At 38.1% G+C, this 25,040-nt stretch overlaps 1 protein-coding gene across 6 annotated transcripts in view; it reads right to left on the bottom strand.

Annotated features, from left to right (window-relative positions):
* The window catches only part of pcbp3 (poly(rC) binding protein 3), a 90,966-nt gene that overhangs the window by 41,792 nt on the left and 24,134 nt on the right, over window positions 1-25,040 (bottom strand). For 4 of the 6 annotated variants that reach the window (XM_085249480.1, XM_085249479.1, XM_085249478.1 and 1 more), the window contains exons 2-5: window positions 16,744-16,805; window positions 16,521-16,587; window positions 15,127-15,232; window positions 14,636-14,757 (exon numbers count right to left, since the gene is read on the bottom strand). The gene's annotated coding sequence lies outside the window, so the exon portion shown is untranslated. Of the gene's footprint in view, window positions 1-1,988; window positions 7,411-14,635; window positions 14,758-15,126; window positions 15,233-16,520; window positions 16,588-16,743; window positions 16,806-25,040 lie in introns of those variants that run through there. The other 2 variants (XM_085249476.1, XM_085249477.1) reach the window with 2 other exon arrangements.

Here is a 25,040-nt window from a genome sequence, read left to right on the forward strand (position 1 = left end):
AAAACGCTGCTATGAACATGCCAAAGCAGCAGGTGGCGCTAGATTCCTAACTGTGCAGAAATGTTGGCCAATCAGAAGTCTAAAAGCCTCGGTGGGAAAAAGTAAACAAAGCTGGGGCATAGAAGCAGAACCGAGTCGTATGTGTGGACGGACAGTAACTGTGTGTATATGTAAGCATTTAAACACTGCAGAGAGTAGAATTAACAGTAACAGTATTGTAGAAATTCATTTCACCGAAACAATAACGTGGCGCACAGTGTGACGCATGCACCAGTTCATTGTATTTCCAGACTTGCTTTCGGCACAATTTACAGTGCACGCTACTCTGTTTTTTGTCAGACTTGAAATAGCCGAAATACCTTCACACTACGGAACTTCTATGGCTCTTCCGTTCGACAATCTCTCCGGCATTGGAACCATCATCTGTTTTCTCTTCAGTCACGCTCGGTTGATTTTTCTAGTCGGCACACTCATTTCCTCCATTACGCGCTGGCTCCATTACCCGCTGGCTGCTTCCCAAACAAACACACGTGCGGCTTGGCACTTGTGCTGTACGTAACAAGTCACGCGATGTGACGCTGCGGCTGTGATTGGTTCGGCTCTGCGCTACTTAATTTGGATTGGCTGACCTTTTTTTCTTTTTTCTTTTTTTTTTTCTTTTTGAGGACAAGAGCGGCGAGGTCTATCGCGATAGCTTAATTTCTCTATCGAGTAAAAGTTATATCGCGATACATATCGTTATCGTTCTATCGCCCAGCTCTACTTTCATATATTGTTTTAGTAAGTATCCAAAACATACAAGTTTCATTATATAATTTTTCAAGGGATCAGATACAAACTTTATAAGATTTATATATATCTTTTCCATATGGGTAAAGAGTGTGATGTGTTTAAAAAAAAAAAAAAAAAAAAAAAAAAATATATATATATATATATATATATATATATATATATATATATATATATATATATATATATATATATATATATATATATCAGTGGAACAATTTTGTGCATTTTGCTTACCGGGGACATCTTTTGCAAGAATAACCTCAAAGAACAATTGTCATCATTTTGTTTGGATTAATTATCATCTGCTAGCTTCTGTGGCCTATTAGCACCTTCGCTCCACAGAAGAGCCCTTTCTAAAAAATCAAAATGGTCTCTCAGAAAACAACAGCCTTGATGCATTTAGGGTATTGAGTTATATTAGAGCAGAAAGAGAATAATATATTTGAATTTACATATGCCGAGGAGAATTTTGTTGCTGCACCTCTGTCTGTAAGCAACCATCCAGCCAGTCCCCCCCATTTGCCCCCAAAAGCTGGCTGTAGCCTGTCATCTCCAATCAGTCGGCCTGGTTAAGATCTCAGCTTAAATTAGACTCACAGGCCGGCGGCCGCTTGCATTGTTCCTCTGCCTCTTAGGATTAGCTTGGATGGCTAACATGTGTTGTCGTTGTGATTAGCTGTCAGTTTTCCCAAGAATATATAGAGAAATTATTTATTTTGTACATCGTGTCAGTAATCGTTAATGGAGAGCATGCCTCTCTTACAGGGTCGTTGGTTGATTAAGTAGACACTGCTACCAGTGAAACCATGTCTCCCCTGCTTATGTAAAAATTGTAGTATTCAGGTTTTCCGGTTCACCATGAACTGAAATTATATTTGTAACCAACAGTGCAAGATTGGCACAGTCACCTTGAAAGACATTCTGCACCAAGAAGTCACATTTAAGCATTCAACATGAAAAGCTGCCATCTAAGAGTTGAGTTTAGCCTTAATCATGACCCCAAATTTCTACTAACTATCGGATAAATTAACATGATAAAACATCTCAACTCATCAATTTAAAGCAATTCAGAGTCTGATCTTAATGTGTTTCTCCAGAAAAGCCATCCTAAATAAGACGTTTACTCTTAACCTTTGGCCAGAAAAATTTAATCAAAACGCATGGGACATCATCTTTAAATAGAATAATAAATTTACCTGATCGCAGTTCCAAAGAGATGACCCCCGCCTCAGCTGTTAACAAAAGATGAATCAATCGGAATCGAAATAATATATCTTCCTACCACCAAGACGAGACAAAAAGCCGCCAAGCCATTGGCCAAGACGTTGGGTCATGTGGGCGAATCAAAAATGGTGAGGTCACATTTGTAGTGTAACCCGAAAATAGTCCCCGATTCAGATGAGTTTCGCAGCAGACCTGTCCATTTCGTCATGGACAAGCGTCCTCTTTTATATGGACAGAAGACACGAGTGCCCCAGATTAGGGTCCCCCTCAGGGTCTGGGGGGAGGTTGGAGGTGGCAAACAACTGCAGTGGGCGCCAGGATATTCTCAGTGACATGTTGGTAAATCCATCGAACATGGATGCTAAATCTTTCTGTCAGCCTATTGCTAAAATCAACTTCTGTACCACATCTCGGATTTTGTGATTTTACCTTTTAATAATGACATAATTGGAAAAAAACAAAACAAATAAAAACATGCGATTGACCTTTAATCTGCATTTAACCAAGTATTTGGTTTGCCTGCATTGTGGGTTGACTTGCACATATTGTTGAACCACACACTAAAGCTGCATTTGCTGTTTGATAAAGTAATTCCTTGCTGCATACACTGTCACTGTATTGCTACAAGCAAAAGGAGCATTAAGAGTCTGAAATTGAATGGTTCCAGTTCACTACCCACTTTAGTAGGACTCTGTTGAACTCATAGAATATGTTTTGATTGACCGAGCATTTGCCAATTACTATTCGGGACAACAATGACACTTGCAAGCTTTCCTCTTATCTTATTGTTTTCCCATGTTTGTTTTTTTTATTAATTTCTCCCCATTCTGATAATGCTGCTGTCATTGTCTGTAAATCATAGATACGTCTGGTGCTGTAAGCATCCCGAGGGGGACCCTGCATGCAAAGTAGCCAGTGTTCTGTGTAATTTATCCACTATGGTAGAACCATGAACAAAAAAAGTACATTTGGTCTTTCTACTATCTTGTTCATTAACCAGCATCCTCCACGTCCACATTTTGCCTTTTGGTTTTTTTTTTACTACCTCTAAATGGGCCTTGCAATTGAAATAAAGCAACAAAGCAATTGAATACAGTCAAGACAATGAAGCTCTCCTGACCTTGTTTGATAGAATTTTATGCATTTTTTTTTCTTTCTCTTATTTTAAAAATTTTTCTGACATTTCTTTTAATAAAGTCTTTCAAGTCAAGTACAGCAAGGCTACATGTAAGGAGACACTCGCAGCTGGCGATATATGACTTCAGTGTAAACAAATGACCTCACTGGAACACTTGTTAGTTGCACTTCATATGACAGGAAGAGCAAAAGTTTTATAATAAGCAGTATTAAAAGAAAGCCTTGAGCACGTGGTTAACAGGCCAAACCCAAAATACAACATTTCTGGTAGAAAATATTTTTCAGTTTCAATTGTATTATGTTGTGCAGACTCCTGGGGAGTTACAAAGTTATGTTACTTTAGTTACTGCTAGAGTAAATGCATTTTTGTTTGAAAACGCATCTTTTTCTCTCCGTTTTGGCCTTCGTCCACACTGAGATGGCGTTTTTGGTCAAGGAAAACTGAGTTTTTTGAAAACGCTCTCCAAAGTGGATAAATTTGAAAATGCCGTTTTTGCGTCGCAGTGTGGACTGCAAAAATGGAGGCTTTCAAAAACTGTGATGCATTTTAGTCATGTGATGCAGTCATGTGACCAATTCAACTAAGATGGAGGACAGAATTGTACAGCAGTTCTTTTGCTTGCTCTCAATTTGGACAGCATTATTAAAGATTAATATCAGTTTGTACATGCTCCAGATAAAACTCGGCACTTTCCCTCAACATTTTGCCGCAACGTTTCAAGAGCCGGAAAGTAAATAAACGGCAGACGGAAATGACACAGGTCGAATCGTCTTACGTTTCACACATTCGTAGTACAGGGACGTGGCGTTTTCCGTGTGGATGAAAACGATAATGTGGACGCGGAGCGTTTTTAGAAGAAAATGCCATCTTTAAAGTTATCCGGATTAGTGTAGACGTAGCCTTATTTTACAAACCCACTTTTCTACCCTAGGCTACTTTTGTGCTTACATTTGACTATTGAATATTTGTTATATCACTGTGTCACTACTATTCCACTATAATGTTACCGCTGGGGGCAGTTGATTCGCATCTTGCATTAGGTAGTCTGTATATTGCTCATTAAAAAAGTTAGCACAGCAGGAATGAAAAGGGCATTATGGGTAGTTTATGGTGAAGCTTGCAGCTCTGCACACACACAGAACAGACTGTGAAGAGTCGGCAACACAGCAAAGACAGTGATCCCATGTGGAGAGAAAGGAAATGTTTTTAACCCTCAGCCATAAAAGCCAGATGGGGTATTGTTGTCACCCTGAAGGGTGGGCGGCATAGACACTAAAGTTTGTAACTCGAGAATGAGGTAACATAGGATTTAGAAAATTCGTATCACTGCATCTACTAAAATATCTTTAGTTTGAATCCCAGGGACCAGAGGGTCAGTGGTCACGTTTTCTGAAAATCTTGTGAACGTGGTAACTCTAGAAGGACTTAACCGGGTACTTCCAAATTAATCTGCTAGGAGTCTGAGAGGTACTTGTAGCACTGGTGGGTGCCAGTATTTTTTTTTTTTTTTTTTTTTTTTTTAGAGTTGACAAAACTCGTGATTGTTACTGTAACTGCTTTCAAAACCTGATACCTGCAGCATTCAGATGTGTGTCTAAAGCAGGGCATGAGGTGCAAGTCATTATTTTGCAGTTTTGCTCTGGGGGAGGGGCTATAGGACACTTTTGTCAGTCTTAAACCATTTCCCCCCTAATGATGCTTTAGGTAAAAAAAAAAAAAAAGTTATATTAACATATTTTGAACCAATACACCATCCCTCATAGCAACCTGCTTCTAACATGGTGTAAGTTGCATGGTCCCCACCCCAAGGACCTCCCAGGTTCAAGCTATTATCTTTCCTAATATGGTGACAGTATCAAACTGAACCTTGACCTTTTCTGAAGAGAATGAAAAGGTCAAATGAGGTAATAGTCACTGTGAGATATATATTGTTTTTCACATGTTCACACAAAACATCCATCTTCACTAGGAACTCTTGTGAAAGCCTGTCAGAAAGGTAGAGTAACAGAAGAGAAGCCACAGTGAGGTCATCTTAATCTTGAGTATATCATTTCCTCTTGCACATTAGATTATTCTTGCTTAACTGCAGGTTAAGCAAAGAACAAGTCCAAGCAAAAAATACTTTCTCCAAATGTTTATCCACCACAGTATCCATTACCAGAGAAAAAATAATTAAACTCTATTAAAAATTAAACAATTTCATTTATTAAATGTAAAATGGGTTTACAATTAAGTAAACTCAACAGGTGGGATATATATTTCAGTAGATAACAAATGACTTGGCATGGTCTGTAATTTCATTTCCAGTAAAACATTTTTCTTCATGACCGTGAGATGAATTGCAGAAATCAAGCGGTTTAGTTTACAAATTAAAACACGATGATGGATAACACCAGTTCCCGAGATCAAACTAAAATGACTTCCCACAGAGTTTTTCAGTAAAAATGCCCACAGCATTGTTTGAACACTCACATCCTGCCTACACAAACCAGATATCCATTAAATATTACATCAGGATGTATCGAATACTGTATAACAGTTGGGGATGAAAACCTGCTTGGTGGCACTTTTAAACAAGAATAAACAAGAATAAGATGAAACTTTTCGTAATTACCTTGTTTTTTTTTGCTGATTTTTATTTATTTTTTGTTCATTAAAGTACCACAGTCTGATCTTATCTTAATCTAAATCACAAGCACAAACAAGCATAATCTAAATTTATCAAGACATAAGCGAGCAAGCACATGTTGCCGGTGCTGGTGGGAGAGAACCTCTTGGATTTATTAACAGCAGCGACTTTGACTATTTCAGTAGCTGCAGATCAGACCTAAACAACATCCAGGATACATTTTGAACTGACTGTTCTTTCTCCCAGAACAGCTTCATCAGATTTATATTCTTAAGTTTAGGTCACTCATCACCCCTCACTTTTTAGCTAACAGTTTATCGCCAGTGGAGATTCCAGGCTCCATCATTGAGCGTAATCCTTTTCTCCCACTCGTAGCTGTTTCAGCCTCTTATCTCAGAGTCTCGTTGCTAATAATAATTTAGCCTGTCATTGCTACCAACTGGCAAATCCCACCGTCTGTGGTCACCACATCAGTGCTGGTCTCGTCCCATCTGTCTTGCCTCTTTACATACATTAGTGTTTCTCCAAAACAAAAAAGTTTGATCAGCCAAAAAAACCAAACCTCAAAAGCAGTGATTAAAAATTGTTTTACATAATTATTATTAGTGTTATAATTTATCTGTTGTTCTTTTTATTTTGAGAGAGGAGTGGCTTCCTTTGTGGTATTCTGCAACTGTCTGGCCAGTTTAACATATAACCATAATCATGTCTCCTGATGTTCCTTAGGTATGGGTGGATTTCTATTTGGCACTGGAGTCACCTTGCCTGGCCTCAGTGCTCCATTTCTAGACTCTTTAAGTTTTTAATGTGAAAACTTTAAAAAATCTAATGTGCAGCAGCACATTCAGCAGCTCTTTCAATAGTCACATGGTTTGATCCACAGATCTTAATGTAATATGTCTAAGTTTGTTGCTATGATCAGTGGAAGTAAGCTGACATAGACGTTCTTGTGCCACGGCGTTCTCGGATATATCACTTAAATAATATTTATCCCTCAAATCTCATACTGCAAGCTGCAGTGTGAGCTTTGCAGCTTGGGTTACTTTAGTATGAAATAAACAAGCGGTGACTCGATTCGTTTGGCTTCACTTCCGCTCAAATCAATCAATGAGAACAAATGACAAGTTCCCTAAAGCTATGGCTGAACTTCCTAAGCTCTCCATTCAGAAAGAAATTCTGTGTCCTTCATCCTTCAGCAATTCAAAGGTTACAGATGGCATCTGCTTTTTTGTGTGTGTGTGTTTGTTATTTTCTTCAGTGTACTAATGACACATTCCTTAACTGATGGCATGTTTGTTTATTGCTCATGGGAATACACTAATGAGCTTTAACTAGCGTTTATTGCTTCTCTCACTTTCACTGGTTCATAACGGCACATGTTTAGTTTTTTAGTGGGTTTGCATTTTTGCTGTTGCACTTATTAAAAGTCATGCAGTGTTTTTTAATAAGCACTGCATGACTGAAAGCTGCTGTCTAAATAGCTTTCACTTTTATACTGTCAGGCCATCAGAAGCAGAGACCTTCTTGTGATACAAAAAAATGTTGCTTTTGGTGTGTGTACAGAGCTTCCCCTGCCTCTTTTCAATATGCATTTTAAAGATATGTTGGCAGCTGCTGCTTGCAGGCAGTGAGTAAATGTTTGAAAATGACTAACTTTGAGAAACATGTCACATTTGGTTTCCCAGTCTGACTACTCTCTGCTGCCTTATATCAAAGGAACTGACCACAATGACGAAGAAAATGAGAAATATAGTTTTCTCTGGATGCAGTACAGGGTGGCAGTGATTGATGCATATTTAAATACTTGTTTTTATTTCATTAAGTTGCTAAGGCATATGTAACCCTGGCATCAGAATTTGATCTGGGGAACTGAGTGATAATGGGTGGGTCATCATGAGGATGGCATCCTTTCATTAAAACACATTTTGATGTTCACTCAGATGTGGCCATGGCATGCAGCTGTGAAGCTGTAAATAGTCAGGAAAAAGGTGAATGGAAACCGCCTGCCCGTGAGCTTTTTGTTTAATTAAAACAGGCCATGACGTAGAGTCTGCAGATATACTCTCTGATATGAAGTCCAAATGAGATGTTTCTGGCTTTAGAGACACAAGTGATTATAAATGCTTGATAAGAAATAGCTATACTGGTCAGACAGCACTCTAAAATCTCAGCCCCTATCCCGATGCTTCTGCTTGTTATTTAAATTGGCAAAGAATTAAGAGCAGCACACAAATACACAGTATGACTGATGTTCATCACAACACCCATATCCATTGTTTTCCACATAGGCCCACACTGGCAGCGTTTTGATGCACGTCAGCTGTCATGAAAAGGCTGCATTTTTTTTTTCCTACTCCCAAATTGTCATATCTTGCACCTTTAAATACTTTTGTGTTTGACACACCCAGTCTGAGCTGTGTGCGTCATTTACTGACGCACAAGCTTATTATGTGGGCTGAACTTTAGTCTAATTGGAATCAAAAGCAGTCTGTAAGCACAAGTAAACAAATCAGTTTATGAACATATTAAATTTAAAATGAAGAGATATTCATTAAAAAGGATGCTAAATTATAAAGTATCACAACCACATCAGTAATATTTGTTCTGTTAACAGATCCCTAGAGAACTACTTTTTCGAAATTTAAATAAATACCCTTTTAATCTGTGAACTAGGCTTATTTCTGACTGAAACTATCGCCCTGTGTTGATCTCTTCAGTGTAGAGCTGGGCGATAGAACGATAACGATATGTATCGCGATATAACTTTTACTCGATAGAGAAATTAAGCTATCGCGATAGACCTCGCCGCTCTTGTCCTCAAAAAAAAAAAAAAAAAAGGTCAGCCAATCCAAATTAAGTAGCGCAGAGCCGAACCAATCACAGCCGCAGCGTCACGTCGCGTGACTTGTTACGTACAGCACAAGTGCCAAGCCGCACGTGTGTTTGTTTGGGAAGCAGCCAGCGGGTAATGGAGCCAGCGCGTAATGGAGGAAATGAGTGTGCCGACTAGAAAAATCAACCGAGCCTGACCGAAGAGAAAACAGATGATGGTTCCAATGCCGGAGAGATTGTCAAACGGAAGAGCCATAGAAGTTCCGTAGTGTGAAGGTATTTCGGCTATTTCAAGTCTGACAAAAAACAGAGTAGCGCGCACTGTAAATTGTGCCGAAAGCAAGTCTGGAAATACAATAAACTGGTGCATGCGTCACACTGCGCCACGTTATTGTTTCGGTGAAATGAATTTCTACAATACTGTTACTGTTAATTCTACTCTCTGCAGTGTTTAAATGCTTACATATACACACAGTTACTGTCCGTCCACACATACGACTCGGTTCTGCTTCTATGCCCCAGCTTTGTTTACTTTTTCCCACCGAGGCTTCTAGACTTCTGATTGGCCAACATTTCTGCACAGTTAGGAATCTAGCGCCACCTGCTGCTTTGGCATGTTCATAGCAGCGTTTTCCTTCATTTCTGCCTTTATGTGTGGACGGGATTATTTTTTAAAACGAAAACGGAAAATCTCCGTTTTCAAAAATACCCGTGTACGTGTGGACGTAGCCTCAGTCTCTGACTGGAAGCGCTAATTCGTCATTCGGCTTTTGTCAGACTAAAGTAACTGTTAAAACTGTTTGAAAAGCTAAGCTATACAACAAGGAGAGATTGAGAATTTCCTTTTAGTTCTCAGTTTATTTGATATTGACAAAAGTTAGTCAGTTTTGTCTGTTCTTCTGTAAAACAAACTAAGATTTATTTTTAGAATTAATATTTTGTTTCTAAGTGGAATTGACAATTTAGTCTGTTTTGTTTGTTCTATTTTGAAACTTAAACGCTTTAGCGGCTGCCTTTTGTGTAGTAATATTTGCCTTTATTTATCTGAAAAAGTCTCATGTTCCTTAAGTACATCTACCCTGTTGAACTTATTATGGGAAATAAATATTTAAATAAAAACAAGCTGCTGATTCTTTCACATTTTACTTGTGAGCAACGGCACATTTAAATCTTACAAATATAGTTATTTGGCTTATATCGTGATAGATATCGTTATCGCCTGAAATGAAAAAAACATATCGTGATATGAAAAAATCTCATATCGCCCAGCTCTACTTCAGTGGGAATTTGACTGAATTAAAAGCCTTAAAAGTGGGTAGGGTTTATCAGCATGTTTCTCCTCTTTTGAACTGAAGACATGCAAAACCTTAGTAGTCCTGTGAAAAAATTTTTTCACACCTATAGTTCCTTTATTCTGGTCAAAATCAGTTGATGAGTTTACAAACTTGTAGGTTTGCCTTCACATAGAAAAACAAATCCAAGTGAACTCCAAGAAAACCAGAATGCATCATTACAAACTGTGTGAGAATGTTCAGTCTGCTCATTGGGCAGATGTGTGTGGGGCGGGAGCAACAAAAGTAAGTACAGAAGAAGGTGCTGCGTTCTGGATTATTTGTGAACACAGAGAATTTACATTCATTTCACAGCTAGTTCCTGGCCTGTACTCACTTGTGCAGATCTACAGTACATTCCTGCATTGAGAATATAAAGCATACGTGGCTACATAATGTTTTGGGGTTGTTTTTTTTTTTTTTTTAGCTCAAACTGATAACATACATCTGGTAGTTGGTTTGAATCACGCTCACACCATAAACAAAGCATTTTGGCTGCACCGAGGGGAGAAAAGAAACCACAGTTTAATTTAAATAGACTAAAGACAACTTTGAAAACCCCATCATTTAGTAGTTTGTAGAATCAACTTTGACCTGCTCTTGCTTTGCTTATTTGTTCGTTAATGCATGGCTCAGTTAAGGTCCAGCTACAGCATCTTTATCAGGCTGATGACTGACTGGGTCATTTTTGTTTTAGTCGTTCTGTGGTACACCAGACAACTCCACCTTGCTCTCGTTTGGCCAAAGCACATTGTTCCAGACATCTTGCAGTTTGTTCAGATGCAACCATGCAGCGATGGTGCCATGTTCTTTTTAGCAGGAAGAGGCTTCCTCTCCTTCACAAGCAGTTTAAAAATGAGAATTGTTTTAGAATACAAAAAATTAAGTCAGATTAAATAACACAGAAGAGGTCATTAAGTACAAAGCTAAATAGCATACAATAAAAAGTAAAAAGTTGAATGTAATGGAATAAGGATGCTTCATAAAGTAAAATATTATAGTAAATTAAAAAAAAAAAAAAAATATATATATATATATACTAAAGGTAATTAAAATCTCTGATATACTCTTTTCAGTTAAATGTAGTGTAACTGAGTAATTAATTCAGTTTTTGTTTACATTTTAAAGAACATCCCAGCATTTTTAGAAATGGTGTGTATAACTCGCTGCAAGCCTTAGTGTTTCAGTTTGATGTGCTGCACTTATTGGAATGAACTCTTTCTATCGCTGTTAGTCATGAGATAGCCTTTTGTCAGAATTACTCAGCATACCATCAGTTCCAACAGAGATCCTACTGTACTCAGTATAGTGCTCTTTTTTTGAGACAAGCCTCTAATTATCCTCATTATTGACAAAGTCAACACTGCAGCAATTATTGAAAGAACAGAACGTAACATGCACATAAAGTCAGTTTTAGTTAGTTTGTTAATGCTTGATCATTAGGGCCACAAAATAACACAAGGTACTGTCTGCATTAGGCAAAGTAGTTGCATTCACAAAAGCTAAACAGCATCTAATGTACTTTATGTTTTTCAATTTTTCCACACAGGATTTTTTAGTTATGATTTTTACATTGATTACTGTATGAATAGTTTAGCCTGTTCAGTTTAGTTTGTGAAAGAGAAATTGTCTGAACTATATGTATATGTATGAATACCCTAGCGTGTTTTTGTGTATTTATGAATTATGCTATGGTTAGAAATAGCAGTTTTCTTCCCCTACAGAGTTATGAAAAGAATGCCGGTATCTCCTGACTTAGTCCTATCAGTACAGAGCAGTTCTCTGTAGAGGGAGCCGGCTTAGATATTTTTTCTTGAAGCTTTGCTGCCAGTATTAAAGTGTCAAAACACACATACATGTGTATGCAGTGACATGTATAAAAAGCTCAAAGGACTTGAATACAGACAGGCAGACGGTCAGACAAATATAAAATATATCAGTGAAGGAAAAACCTGAAAGGAATTGCACACATTTATTCCTTTTCCTCCTTGTTGCTTTCAAAACAGCTGAAGGTGGCCATTATCAGTCACAGCAACTATAATATGTGGCCATTATGGTCTGCCGCATTTAGTTGGTGCCTCAGTATTGTTTACATTCGCCACACAATAGCTTTGTATTTTTATATTGACTGTATGTATTGGAAAAGCAGCTGAGAAGGAACAATGAGGGAAATGTTTCGATAACATAACATTCAATAACTCTACCACATGGGTGTTTGAACTGTAAATTTACTTCAGTTATATAGGATTACGTGTAGAAATGCATTGAATAGCTTTAGGAAATAAACAATCGCCGGAAGCGCATCAGGGTAGTTTGTAAGATGAAGTCAAATGCAGGAAGACCAATATCAGCTAATTGGGAATAAGGGGTATTCTGCATCTGTACCATCAAAGTAAATGAATTTGTAGTTATTGTTGTTGGGGCAGATTTAATTAACTCTACATTGGAGTCACGTGGATAAGTGGCTTTTATGTGTCTGCCTCTTTGAAAGTCCACATTTCAAGACTGAATGTCTCAAAACTAATTAGACTGTTTGGTTACTGACTTCACCAAATACTGCTGCAATACTCCGGTGCCTTAAGCCAAGACCTAGCAGGTGTATCCTTGACAGTTCATGGATTCACTGAACCATGAAGACTACATGACTCTATACAGTCTACGCAGCTGTGATGCCTACGCAGCTGTGATGCCTACTCAGCTACATGTAAATGGACTGATTCTTATATAGTGCTTTGAGTACTCCAGGAGAGTAGAAAAGCGCTTAAGACAACATGTCCCATTCACCAATTCACACAAGCACTTCTATAATTATTCTATGTGTGATAATCCATTGTTGACCAATGCATTATTGCCACTCTACTACAACTACATTTTTGTCACCAGTTAGCGGCAAATTCACCTCATAAACTAGACAATCAAGAATCTATTGTAGAGTTTGATTTAGGGCTAATGATTTCTGTAATTTAAACCATTTCTACACTGTTTGTCTATTAGGACATTATAGCTAATATTGCAAATTCCAAATGTATTACCATATTGATGCTGCTGGAGTGTATTTTGTCTTAATGTTGGGTCATTCGAATAAGGGAAGCTGTTTAAGTGAAAAAAAAAAAAACCTGTTAGCAAGTTTCAGTTTAACAAGTTGGCCAAAATAAAACAAATGTACTTCTAATTTTGCTTTCTGTGAGTGTAGACCATCTCATTTAGGTAAAATGTGAAAGCTGAGATAATCTGCCTTTAGGCCATTAACTACAAATCTTAATTAAATCAGTTAGATAAAAACATCTAAACTCTGAACTTTCCCTGTAAACTTTAAGCACTATGTTTTTCCTTATGGCTGTTCTTGTGGCTTTGTATTAGTGTCGACTTGTCGTTGTTGTGCCGTTTTCAAAAATGTCGGTCATTCCTTTCTTTGGCAGCCACTGACCACTTCTATGTTGGAAAGTGTTAAAGCATTAGAGGCTAAATTTCCCCTTCAGGAATTCTACCTCACACTAAACACTAAATAAAATCTAGACAAAGAACGTTTACTTGTAGTAGACATAAGTAAATAGATGTTACATTGACTGCTTGCTACACATGAGCTATTCGCTTCGCAACCCTACCTGTACTAATCACATTCTTCAATAATCAAGTAACATGTTGCTGAATTGCACTGTGCAGAAGGTTACGCAAAAACAAGGTCAGTTTAGGCTAATGTTAGCTGCAGAGACAGTACAAAAGATGCACAAAGTCACCTTGGCTTCACCCACTGGTTTATGAAGTTTTGTCTTTGAAGCCTTGATATGACTGTTTTAAACTGAATGTGATGAGCAAGGGGTGTAACTCCCAGTGCAACTGCAGGCTCAAGTCATTAGCCAGTAAGCATACCCCTGATGATCGTCCTTCCTGTTAGAATGACCAAATATCACAAAAATAGGCTTCATGTTTTATTCAGTGTGGCATGAAATGACTGAGTGAACCTATAACCTCATCAGGAAAGTGTCTGATGAGGTTATGACTGAGGTCCCGTTTGCAGTAGACTTTGATAGAAGTAGGAATCTTTTTTGCATCCACAGGTATCGCCCCTTGTGGCCAGTGAAAAGAACGCAGGTTTAAGGCAGTTTGATGTTGGCTTCACTTCTCAAACTGTGTCCATCTTTTATTCTGTCTGTGGATAGCAGTGGCACAACAACACCCTTCCTTCCTAGCAGGTTAGGATCTACACATTTGTGCATTGTTCTGGTTGAGAGCTAATTTACGTTTATACGGTCTATACACAAACAGATTGAAGTACTGCAGAGCTGCCCTGCGCCACACAGCTTTTTTTCTTCTCTTCCCATTATGTAGAGAGAGGGGAAACCAACAGTGAACTGGCAATTAAAATGTGTATATTATGAATTATTAGTTAAACTGGAGAGTATGTCTGGTTCTAGTTAGTTAGGGTTATGTTTTAATTGTTTAGTTGACCAGTGCTTTTGCTTATTGCTCTTGATTTCAAATAAACAAAATCATGTCATTGGAAGATGAGACTATTTAAAAATCATTGACACCATCGGCGTCCTCTTCATCATCAGCCTTCCTTCATCAACTGTTGTCCTTTCCAAAACTTCAAAGCAAGGACGCCTGCTTACTAAAATGTTTCAGTAATGAAATGGAGTAAATCCCATCAGTTTAACCTTGAATGATCAAATGAGTGGTGTTACTCACCAGAGTTGCCCTGCGTGGTGTGTTCGCAGTGCATATAGGACACCAGAGCAATGTGGTCTCACACAGACACGGATCAGTTCATCAGCCTTTGGATTTCCCTTCAGGTTGATAACCAGTCCATGCTAAAACACAATAAAATTAATTAAAAAAAAAGCTTTATCAGCTTTTCTTTGTAGCTGTGCTTTAAACAGTTTGAATACATTTTAATGCACGAGACATAGCAGCACTAATCTGCTCTTTTCACATATTTTTATAATTACGTACTTTAAATTGGTAGCTCGCTTCAAATCGCGTTTGTTATTGCATTGCAGTATAGATTATCAATAAATGAGCAGATTTTCTTGATAAAACCTGTGCTTCTGCACTGGATCAATTCCTTTTGAAGCAAACTAAGCCTCTCCCACCACAGATTTTCAATCAGAATAGACAAGCCCATCAGTCAAGTTACTCATAGTGTGTGCAAGAAATAACAATGAGAAGGTGTGTCTGACCAAAGAGGGATCCCAAAAGTCTCCAAGGCTTTTTCTTCCAGGTCATGTGACCTGTGGCTATCAGCCTTTCAGCAGAATGAGGTGACTGGACGTCTGGCTGATGGACCTAAACAGATCATATGAGAGCGTGGCCATGTTTAAATTATTGCATGTTGGCTGAATTATGAGGCTTTTACTAGTTTTAAGATTTTATAAACTTGTCGGAACATGCAAATTAGATATAGACACATAAATATAGATCCTTTATTTAACAGTTTTCCTGCAGCTACTGTTCACACTGATTTTGTAGGGTAATTTTTGTGGTGCTTAATTTTGATCATATAGTTGTTAGTAGTCTCTTTCTTTAAGAATAGAAGTCTGCTAATAATTGGCCTGTAAGGGGCAATTGATGAATATAGCCACAAGGTGGTGCCTTGTTCCTCTGCTGCACACTCACCCATCTGCAAATATCAGATGCAAATATCAGCAATCAATGGTTGTCTGATGGTCTTACTTACTAAGTTTATCATCTGTAATCTGCAAAAAAGATATTGTTTATTAGGTCTACAATAATCCAACGGGATAAGTTTCCCCTTCCTTCTTCCTGCTTTTAAAAAATCATTAGTTGTATTAACAACTGATGATTTTATGTCAATGCCTATCAATTTGTAATCAGCAGTGGGGATTTTCATTTGAAAATGTATATTTGCCCAGCTGTGCTACTATCATATTTTTTTATTGTGCTGTCACTGTCACAAATATAACTTCTGCTAACTCTGTGAGATCGATCCTCTTTCTAACACCAGTCAACACATCTAGGAGAGAATAGAAGCTCTCCAGCCTGGAAATAAAAGTTGTCAGACACTTTCAAATGCATACCTACACTTTTCTCGTACTGAGGCGTAATCATCTTTGACAATGTATTACTTATGGCTGCATGGCTGGATGTGTGAAAGACATTCTCATAGTAACCATTTGAACTGAAAAACCTTTAAATTAAAATGACTGACATGCTTCCCATGGCCTCTGTAAATCTGTGGCTAAGGCTAATATGACCTCCATAACCAAGGGTCCTTGTTCAGGAAGGTCCTTTCAGCCATGTAAGCATGATTGGTGGCCACATAATTAAAGACATTTCTATGTGTTACTTTACAGTTAGTTCAATAAGCAAACATTTATTTTATGCTCGAGTAAATTAAGTTTCAAAATTGAGCTTGTGGAGGAAGGCCGAAAACTCTTTGTGGATGTTTTTTTTCCCCCAAAGCAAAGGTTACTCCTTTGGTTTTCCAAAAATGCAAGTCAGGTGCAAAGAGGAGAAAAGTGATTCATTAGGAGGGGATTGTGATTGAGGCCGTGGAAAAGATGTGAATTTGCTCTGTGTGTTTAGATAAATCAAATTTGGTACAAGCACTTACTTTGCTGCGCCTGGTCAGCAGAAGCTTATTTAGATCAAATTAAGCGTGGCAGCTGGGTTAAGTGGATCTGTGGAAGAAAGAAAAATACTGCTGTAAGGGTGATGTGTAATATCTAAAAGCACATCGTTCACTCCATGATGATTTCTATGTTATCAAACTGCATGAACTGCAAGCTTTAAAGGGTTTCAACTTTAAAAATGAAAATGTGCTTAATGTTTCTTACATTGTGCGGTTGAGATGTTCACAGACAGCACTCCGAGAGAGGAGAGGACCCGAGTGGAATCCCTGGGGGGGAAAAAGGATTCATTTATTAATTGCAGTATCAGTGTGTCTTGGGTTTTGTACGATAACAGCTCCTTGTGTCACCATCTGCCCACATCCCACTTAGCAGAGTGGGCACATGGGCTCATTCAGGCGCAGCCACACCCAGCTGAACCACACACACACACACACACACACACACACACACACACACACACACACACACACACACACACACACACACACACACACACAGGGCAAAGGAGCTCCTGTATTGATGGCCAAGCCTCTTCTCTTTAGAAGGGAGTCACCGCCCTCTGCTGGCGCTCCATGTGCCATACACCACCCATTTTAAAGATATTTAGAACAATAGAAAAGGAGCCATAAAGAGGACAATTGGATAATTGTTTCCATAATTGATTGTTATATAATGCATATCTCTCACACACACACACACACACACACACACACACACACACACACACACACACACACACACACAAACATTGTACAGTCCAAAATGCACATTTGTAACCTGTGCTTAGATTAAAAAATTAGTTAATGTTAAATTAATTAAAATTGATAATTAATTAATTTTTATTAATCTAAAAGGTTCTAGCTAAAAAGAAGGCAAGGGCACGCACTCAGGTGGACAAGGTGAATGCACAGAACACCTGCCATGCTCGACACACACTTCCACACTGGCGAAGAAAACTCAGAAATCTTCTTGAGGAATGTTAAGACGACTAATCCCGTGTCAGGGAGCTATAGAAAGCGTGCTAACTGGAAAAATCACAAATTGGTATGGGAATATGCGCCGCCCAGTATGGGAAGGCTTTGCCTCAGGTGGTTAAAACCATCCAGTACATCACCAGCACCCATTTGCTTTTACATGATTTGATTCACATGAAATTCCAAACGTCCAGACTATGTTTGTTTAAGTTAAAAAAACATATTTCAAAGTAATCTGGTCAGTTTTAAATGTGACTCATGCACATTTCCATTTGAATATTTATATTCTTGGACTTTGGTCTGTGACTCATGCAAAGCTACTGTAGTATCTGGTGATTTGCGATCTTCATTTGCCTTATAATGATGCTAGAGATACACCAATCCAGCCATTACCATTTCTGAGCTGATACAGACACAGGGGTTAACGGATCTGCCGACGCAGAGTACTGATCCTGTACCAGTGCTAAATTAATCTGTAATGTACACTGCGAGGACGAGACTCGCATATACTATCACATCCAGTTTTTTGAATCAGGACCTGACAGAAATCTGATCCAAATATTGGACTGGTACATCTCTACTTGATGCAGCCCCTCATTTTATTGACTGTCTGAAATGTCCCCCTATAAGTCCACCCTAAGCTTTAAGTCGATGTTCCTCTTGTTGGTTGTCTCTCATTAAAAAAAAAATGAAAAATGAAAGATTGTAAATGCCAGTGAGTTAAACGTCAGTGCTGACACCCATAGCTGTATGGCTGACATGGCTATATTAGGGATATCACCTGAACATGACATCACACAGATCCAAGGCTGGAAAGAAGCTGTTTTGAAATAGAGCGTTTATAGCAGTCTCTGATATAAACCACAGAAGAACCTGAACTTTATTATAGATTATCCCACAAACGTGCAGGTGAAAATGCAAATATCTTAAACAGTCATTCAGATTGAACCCCTGAACAACAGAGCAGGTAACGTCAATTTGCTTAATACTGTAAGAATAACATGCCATAGGAGACAATGTTAGGCACCCAGATTAAGTATTATGGTAACATATGCAAGTCCATTAGAATTTTAATAGTTTTTAATGGCTATATTTAATGTATGCTACGCTTGCATGTATATGTGAGCAAAAGATAGAAAGGGTGCAAAAGAGAGTACGAAATCTTACAATATACAGCGAATACACACTCACACACACTCACGTACACACACCCACTAATCTCATCCTCAGAAGCGGGATGGCGATCTGATCTTCCATTAGCTTTAGCTCTGCACTTAGGGGTGGGTGAGGGGTGCTGAGGTCCCCAGAGGTGAAACTCTATTAGCACGCAGCATGAAAGTCAATGAAAAGGACCCCAGTGTGCTCCAGTCCCCCGAGAATATTAATGTTTAATGATATCTAAAAAGGCTAATTCCCCCACCTCTCGCTTCTGCTCTTATCCTCTCATTAAATATCCTCACAATATCATCACCTCCTCAGATTAGAGCACTGACCCTGTCTACTGAAGGACTCACCCTTCACTGATGGTAAATGCATCCTTCTCTCATACACACACATGACATGAATGAAATTAATGTGCCGTTTAAGATGTGTTTAAGGGGAGACCATATGAAATATGGAGGTGTTAAAAAGTGACTCATATGCAGGAAAAGCTGTGAGTGTTTAAATCAAAAGAGTAGGAAGGAAACTACATCTTGTGTCTCAGCGCTATCTGTGACATGTGTTATGTAAAACCAGCAAACTTAGACAGGCTTTTTGCTTAATTTGTTAATTGTTTAATAAAATCCCCATTAGCTGTGTCTTAAAGCAAAGTTGTTGTTCCCGTGATACATGTGTATAAATACTATTACTAAATACTGAATAGCTGAGCTCAGAGAGCTGTTAAACAAGGTGACCCAACGTAGTCAGCGAACGAGTGAATTGTTTCAGACTATTTTGGGTTACAAGTTTGAGATTAGGCCAGGTTATATGAAGTATTTGTAACAAGGAAGTTGTGAATAAAGAGTGTAAAATTCACAGTGGATCTCTGTTCAGTCCCCTGATGTTTCATCTGGTCTTCTAGGAATAAAAGAAACAAGAAAGAAAGTACTTACTAATTTTGTGATTCAATTAAAAGCTAATTTACTTTTAGACTAATCATTTAGTTTAAAAGTAAGGTCACTCAGAGCATGGCTACTGTTAACACTGAGGCAGCAGCATCTGTCTATGTTTGTAGGTTAGCAGCCACTTAGCTGTAGTGAATGAGTTTGTAGTGAATGGTCTTGTTGAATGCTTATATGTCAGTTCATTCGGACACAGCCTGAATGCTGATTTTCATTTCCTTGATCAAAACACTGCTGGAGCTAACTGGTTTTACTTTAAACTTTTCTCAGCTAATACATATATAGGGTAAGGTAAGGGGAGCTATTGATTGTGACGGATAGCTACTGAACCAGTGTGTAGTAGTAATAATAATAATACTTATTACTTGTATGATAAACCAGTAAGTATTTCTAATGCCATAACATTATATTTTAGCAGCATTATCCTTTGTAATCAATAACTAAACAATTACTTGAATGCTGGCAATCACATATTACCTGATAATGCTGTGCCAGGCCTATAATACAGCTGTTTACACTTCTGATAATCTGTCAGGCACTACGGCAGTCAGCCCAGTTGTCAGTAAGTGATGCTCAAAAGCTGCATTGAGATTAATAGAATAGAATAGAATTCAACTTTATTGTCATTGCACATGCACAGGTACAGGGCAACGAAATGCAGTTTGCATCCATCCAGAAGTGCTTTAGTGATATAGATATATTACAATATATATTAGCAATAATATAGATATTAGAGATGGACCGATCCGATATTACGTATCGGTATCGGTCCGATACTGACCTAAATGACTGGATCGGATATCGGAGAAAAATAAAAAATGTAATCCGATCCATTAAATATCACGAAAGCACCTCGCAAAACTTGCAACACGCCGTAACTCACCTCAGAACGTTAGCAGTCGGAGCAGTATGCATCACGTGATAGAGCAGCTGTGGCATGCCGGACCTGTCGGTGGTCTGGGTAGCATGTGGAGTTTCGCTAGCAACCTGGCATTTCATCTCCGACAAAGTTATCCCCGAGAGAAGTAAAGCAAGTGTGTAAGTCCATCTCTGAATGTTTGTAAAGCATTCCCACGTTAAGCTTAACAAGCGACTGCCTCTTCTTGCTGCTACTTCAATCGTGAAACTGCTTAAATGATCAGCTGATCGGCTTTTCTGTCGGGAGTCCGTCTCTCTTGTTTGTTTTTGGCCCACTTTGCACCAGAAAGAGGAAACCAGCGGCTGAACAACAGCAGAACGTTTAAGCTTGATAAGCTGTTGTTAGAATTTATTTAATATTTCTTTCTACACCAGGATCTTTTTCTATGTAGCTGACGCTGGTAACTGTGCAGGGGCGGATCTAGCAAAGTTTAGCCAGGGGGGCCGATAGGGCATGAACAGGGAAAAGGGGGCACAAAGACATACTTTTCTTTCTTATTCTCATTTAAAATGTCGAGCTTTTAATAAATAATTATCTGACACCCAAAGTTTTAATTTGATGTAAAATGAATAGAAGTCAATTACTGTATATAGTGACTATTAAGTCTAATATATACCCTAGTAAGCTATAGTACTTTTTACTTTGGGAAGGTACCATCTGTGCAGTCTGCAATTTTGTTGAAGAAAGATGTTGAATCTATTTAATATTTCTTGAAAAATAATTGATTTCTGTGCATTTTTTTTCACACTGCATCAAATTAAGGTTGATTACGTCGATTAAGCATCATGAGGTGGCACGTGAGGGGTGGTTCCCTATTTTTTATTTATTTATTTTTGTTGTTGCTGGGAGTTGGAACCCTATTAGTTAGGTTGCTTAATATTTACGCTAAGTACTCTTTAAAATACCAGAATAGGGAGGATGGTGTAGGTCTAAGTTTATTAGATTGATCAGTATTGCTGAACTATGAAATATTTTTTTTGTATACAGGTATAACAGAATAGCTTTAGTGTAGTTGTTGTTTTAAACTTGAGTATGAACTTGCAGACTTGCAAAATGCAGCAAGATATTTTAAAAAACAGTTTTGTTGATTAAAAAACACTATATCGGATTCATATCGGTATCGGCAGATATCCAAATTTATGATATCGGTATCGGTATCGGACATAAAAAAGTGGTATCGCGCCATCTCTAATAGATATGTGAGTATATTACAGAAATGGGTCTATTATGGTATGTTATAATGTACACGGTATGAAGTATGTTGTGAATATTCTATAACTATAAGTATGTACAGGCTGTAGTGAGTACAAGCTATGTACAGGATATGAACAGGATATAAATATGAAAAGGGTTGTGGTGGCTTTTGAAAACCTTGCCAGTACTTGGCCATAAACAATTCCTCACTTGGCTAGTTGCCTTGTCTGCTGCATTTTTTTTTTTTTAAATGGACCACGAGCATAAAACGTTCTTCTAAAGTCATGTGCTGTATAGTATGAATGTGAACAGTGTGCAGTAAGTAGAACTTAAAAAAACTAAAGTTCACATTAAAGCACCAGCATGTCAAACCAAAGCAAAGCCCACATTGGCCAAACATTAGCCCTGCCAGGGTACATTAACTGGCCTTGATCCAGACCACTGGTGTTGAGCCCCGCCACTTTAATGAGAATTTTAAGCTATGCCAAATAGCTTAACCCCCCAAAACTGACATCTATAATTTTCAGATGTCAATTTTGAGCTAGCTAGACTACAGCTATGTCTGATTTCGTTCAGCCTTATGATTCTCTCTTTGCTTGATTGTGACACTTTGAAGAACAGCCACACTGATCACTTGATTGTAGTTAAAAGACCATTTTAGCCCTGAAAGATGCCCTGGTTAGGTACTTTCTTTCAGGGAACTGAGTTAGCATTTGCACCTGGACATGTTGTCACACTTAACAAGTGGATAGATGCTTTTAACTTAAACATATATCATCCAGCTGAATGTCAACAAATGAAATGAAAACATTTCAAATTACATCAGTGTTGTAATGATTATATCACCTTTTAAGTAATGTTTGGGGGCATAAAAATTACGCTAAAGAAAAAAAAATAAATTTCAATGATGACAAATAATATTTTAACTGAGGAAAATTCCATGTGACTCTGTGAATGCTGAAAAATGAGCATATTACCATAAGCTTGTTTAAATTGTTACGGCACCACAACAAATAAAGGCATTTAAAAACACAGATGGCTCTCTTGCACACATGCGCACACAGCAGATCAACCCCAAATGCACCAGCGAGCAGGAACTCACACCAATACGTTCCCAAGGACACACACAAATGCACAGTGCAAGCAGGCAAAAAGTCAGAGGAAATGCTTATGCCTACAAACACACTCAGGAGAGGCTGCACAGCACTTAAGTGGTCACTTTTACACACAAAGGCCAATCACAGGAGCTTAGCTGGCCCCATCAAGCTTTTTAGTAAATGCTGCCGCACTGAAATTGCTTGTTTAGTTAACCCTATATGCTACGGAGAGAAATGAAGCTCCATCACTCCGGTCTGAATCGTGGCAAATGCCTAGCTTTGAAGTCATTGTGTGTGAGATGACTAGGCCTTGTCATTTGTGAGGAGGGATTAGTCATGCTATTTTTATTGGAGAGTGTGCATCAGCTTTCTTGAGTGCTGCGTTTTAAGGATTTTTGCTTCCGAGGTGTTTTCGCCCGTCACTGACACTCTGTGAGCAACACACACGGAAACATTTTTACATTGTCGTGAATTTCCATTATGACTTCACAGAGAATTAAAGTTTGCTGAACTTTGATGTGCACTTGCTGCGTCACTGGCCTACATAATATAACTTTTATAACTAAATCTTTAGTTATAAAAGTGATATTATCCATACCTCACATGTTGTATATTATTTATTAAAGCCAATGATATGCTGTGGATGAAATCTATCACTTTGCAGCTGCACTAAATTCTGATACAGCTGACTTATAAAAATAGCTTTGTTCACATTGCCAAGTCTAAAGTTCTTTGTAAACTAGAAGCTATAAATTATGAACTATATAAGCTATATATACCTTATAGTATTTAGCAGGATTTTAGAGCATAGAGGTGCTATGCTCTAACATTCAGACATACTCATATAATTTTTTCTTTTACTTGAACACTTAGACTTGCTCAAGTAGAATAGAAGGGAACCAGTCAATTTACAGATTAAGCCAGTGTTCTCTCTCTCTCTCTCTCTCGCTCTCTCTCTCTCTCTCACGTTAACTCGCAATCACTTTCAAGCTGCTGTTTTTCCACTGCTTAAATTTTGATGTCATAATTTAACTTATGACAGTGGCTTTGCTATGATTTTTGTTAAGCCCGGCTCATTCAGGACACAACAACGAAAGGAGATTCACACAGCAGCTACTAAGAAAAGGTATTAATAATAATATTAATACTACTACTACTACTACTACTACTACTACTACTACTACTAATAATAATAATAATAATAATAATAATAATAATAATAATAATAATAATAATAATAAAAAAAAGAACTATAAGCCAAATAGCTGCCAGCGCAAAACTGCAACAGTATCCAACTGATACAAATGACAGCCAGTTTGGGGCCTTTGTGAAAGAGAGGGAAAGCTTTCTTGGTAAGAAATCGGCTTATGTGCCCAAGCAGGAGAAATACTTTAGTTTCTCCTGAGGTTTGAGAAGCTGTAGATTAGGATGATGCAAAGGCAAGCCCAGCTGCCACTAATGACATAAGATATATGGTTCATTATTTCCATGTAAAATGAGCACTCAGATGTTAGAGGTTATGGTCTTAACTTCAGTTTCAAATGTGGACATAAAGTAAAATACCAGAGAACATATATCAATGTAAGTAGACCTGACTTGAGCTAGTAAAATAAATGGGTACAGTGAAGGAGCCGAGGCTAGATGGCCAGTTAATTGACCACTAATGGCTTCGTAATCACAAATGGATGGAAAATATGAATAAATAATGCTAATAGGGGTTTTCCGTTAGCATACCTAGATGCCCAATCAAAATAAGGCCTGTAAATGGGAAGCACTGGAGACATTGGACTAAAACATTTTATTTATTGGGACAATTTATAAATTTCAATTTTTGTCCAAAAGTAACATTTAAGCAAAGCACTTTTTAAAGTCCTCAGTCCGAGAGTATCGATCCTCGAATATTGCTAGTTATCATGAATAAGACTCTGTGTTCTTGGATTTCTACTTGACTGCGCAGAGCTTCCACATCCCATTGATGGATTTGTTAGTGTGACCTCCATTTAAACGCAGGCATCGTTTTCATTTTGTTTTAAATATCCATTCTCTCACACTGCCACGGTGTGATTATGAGCCTGTGCAGCACCTGCACGTGGGCAAGGCCGTGTTTTTGTCTTGTGGATTATACGCCTGCATGAGTTGTAGGGAAGGGGCAAAAAGCAATTGGTGAGACTTCGACTGGAGATGGAATTGCCAGTTGTATATCTTAAAGCTGGAC

Source organism: Mchenga conophoros, linkage group LG16 (assembly GCF_057382185.1).
Source record: "Mchenga conophoros isolate Kocher_MC1m ecotype Shallow Benthic linkage group LG16, M_conophoros_male_GT1.1, whole genome shotgun sequence".
NCBI classification, from domain to species: domain Eukaryota; kingdom Metazoa; phylum Chordata; class Actinopteri; order Cichliformes; family Cichlidae; genus Mchenga; species Mchenga conophoros.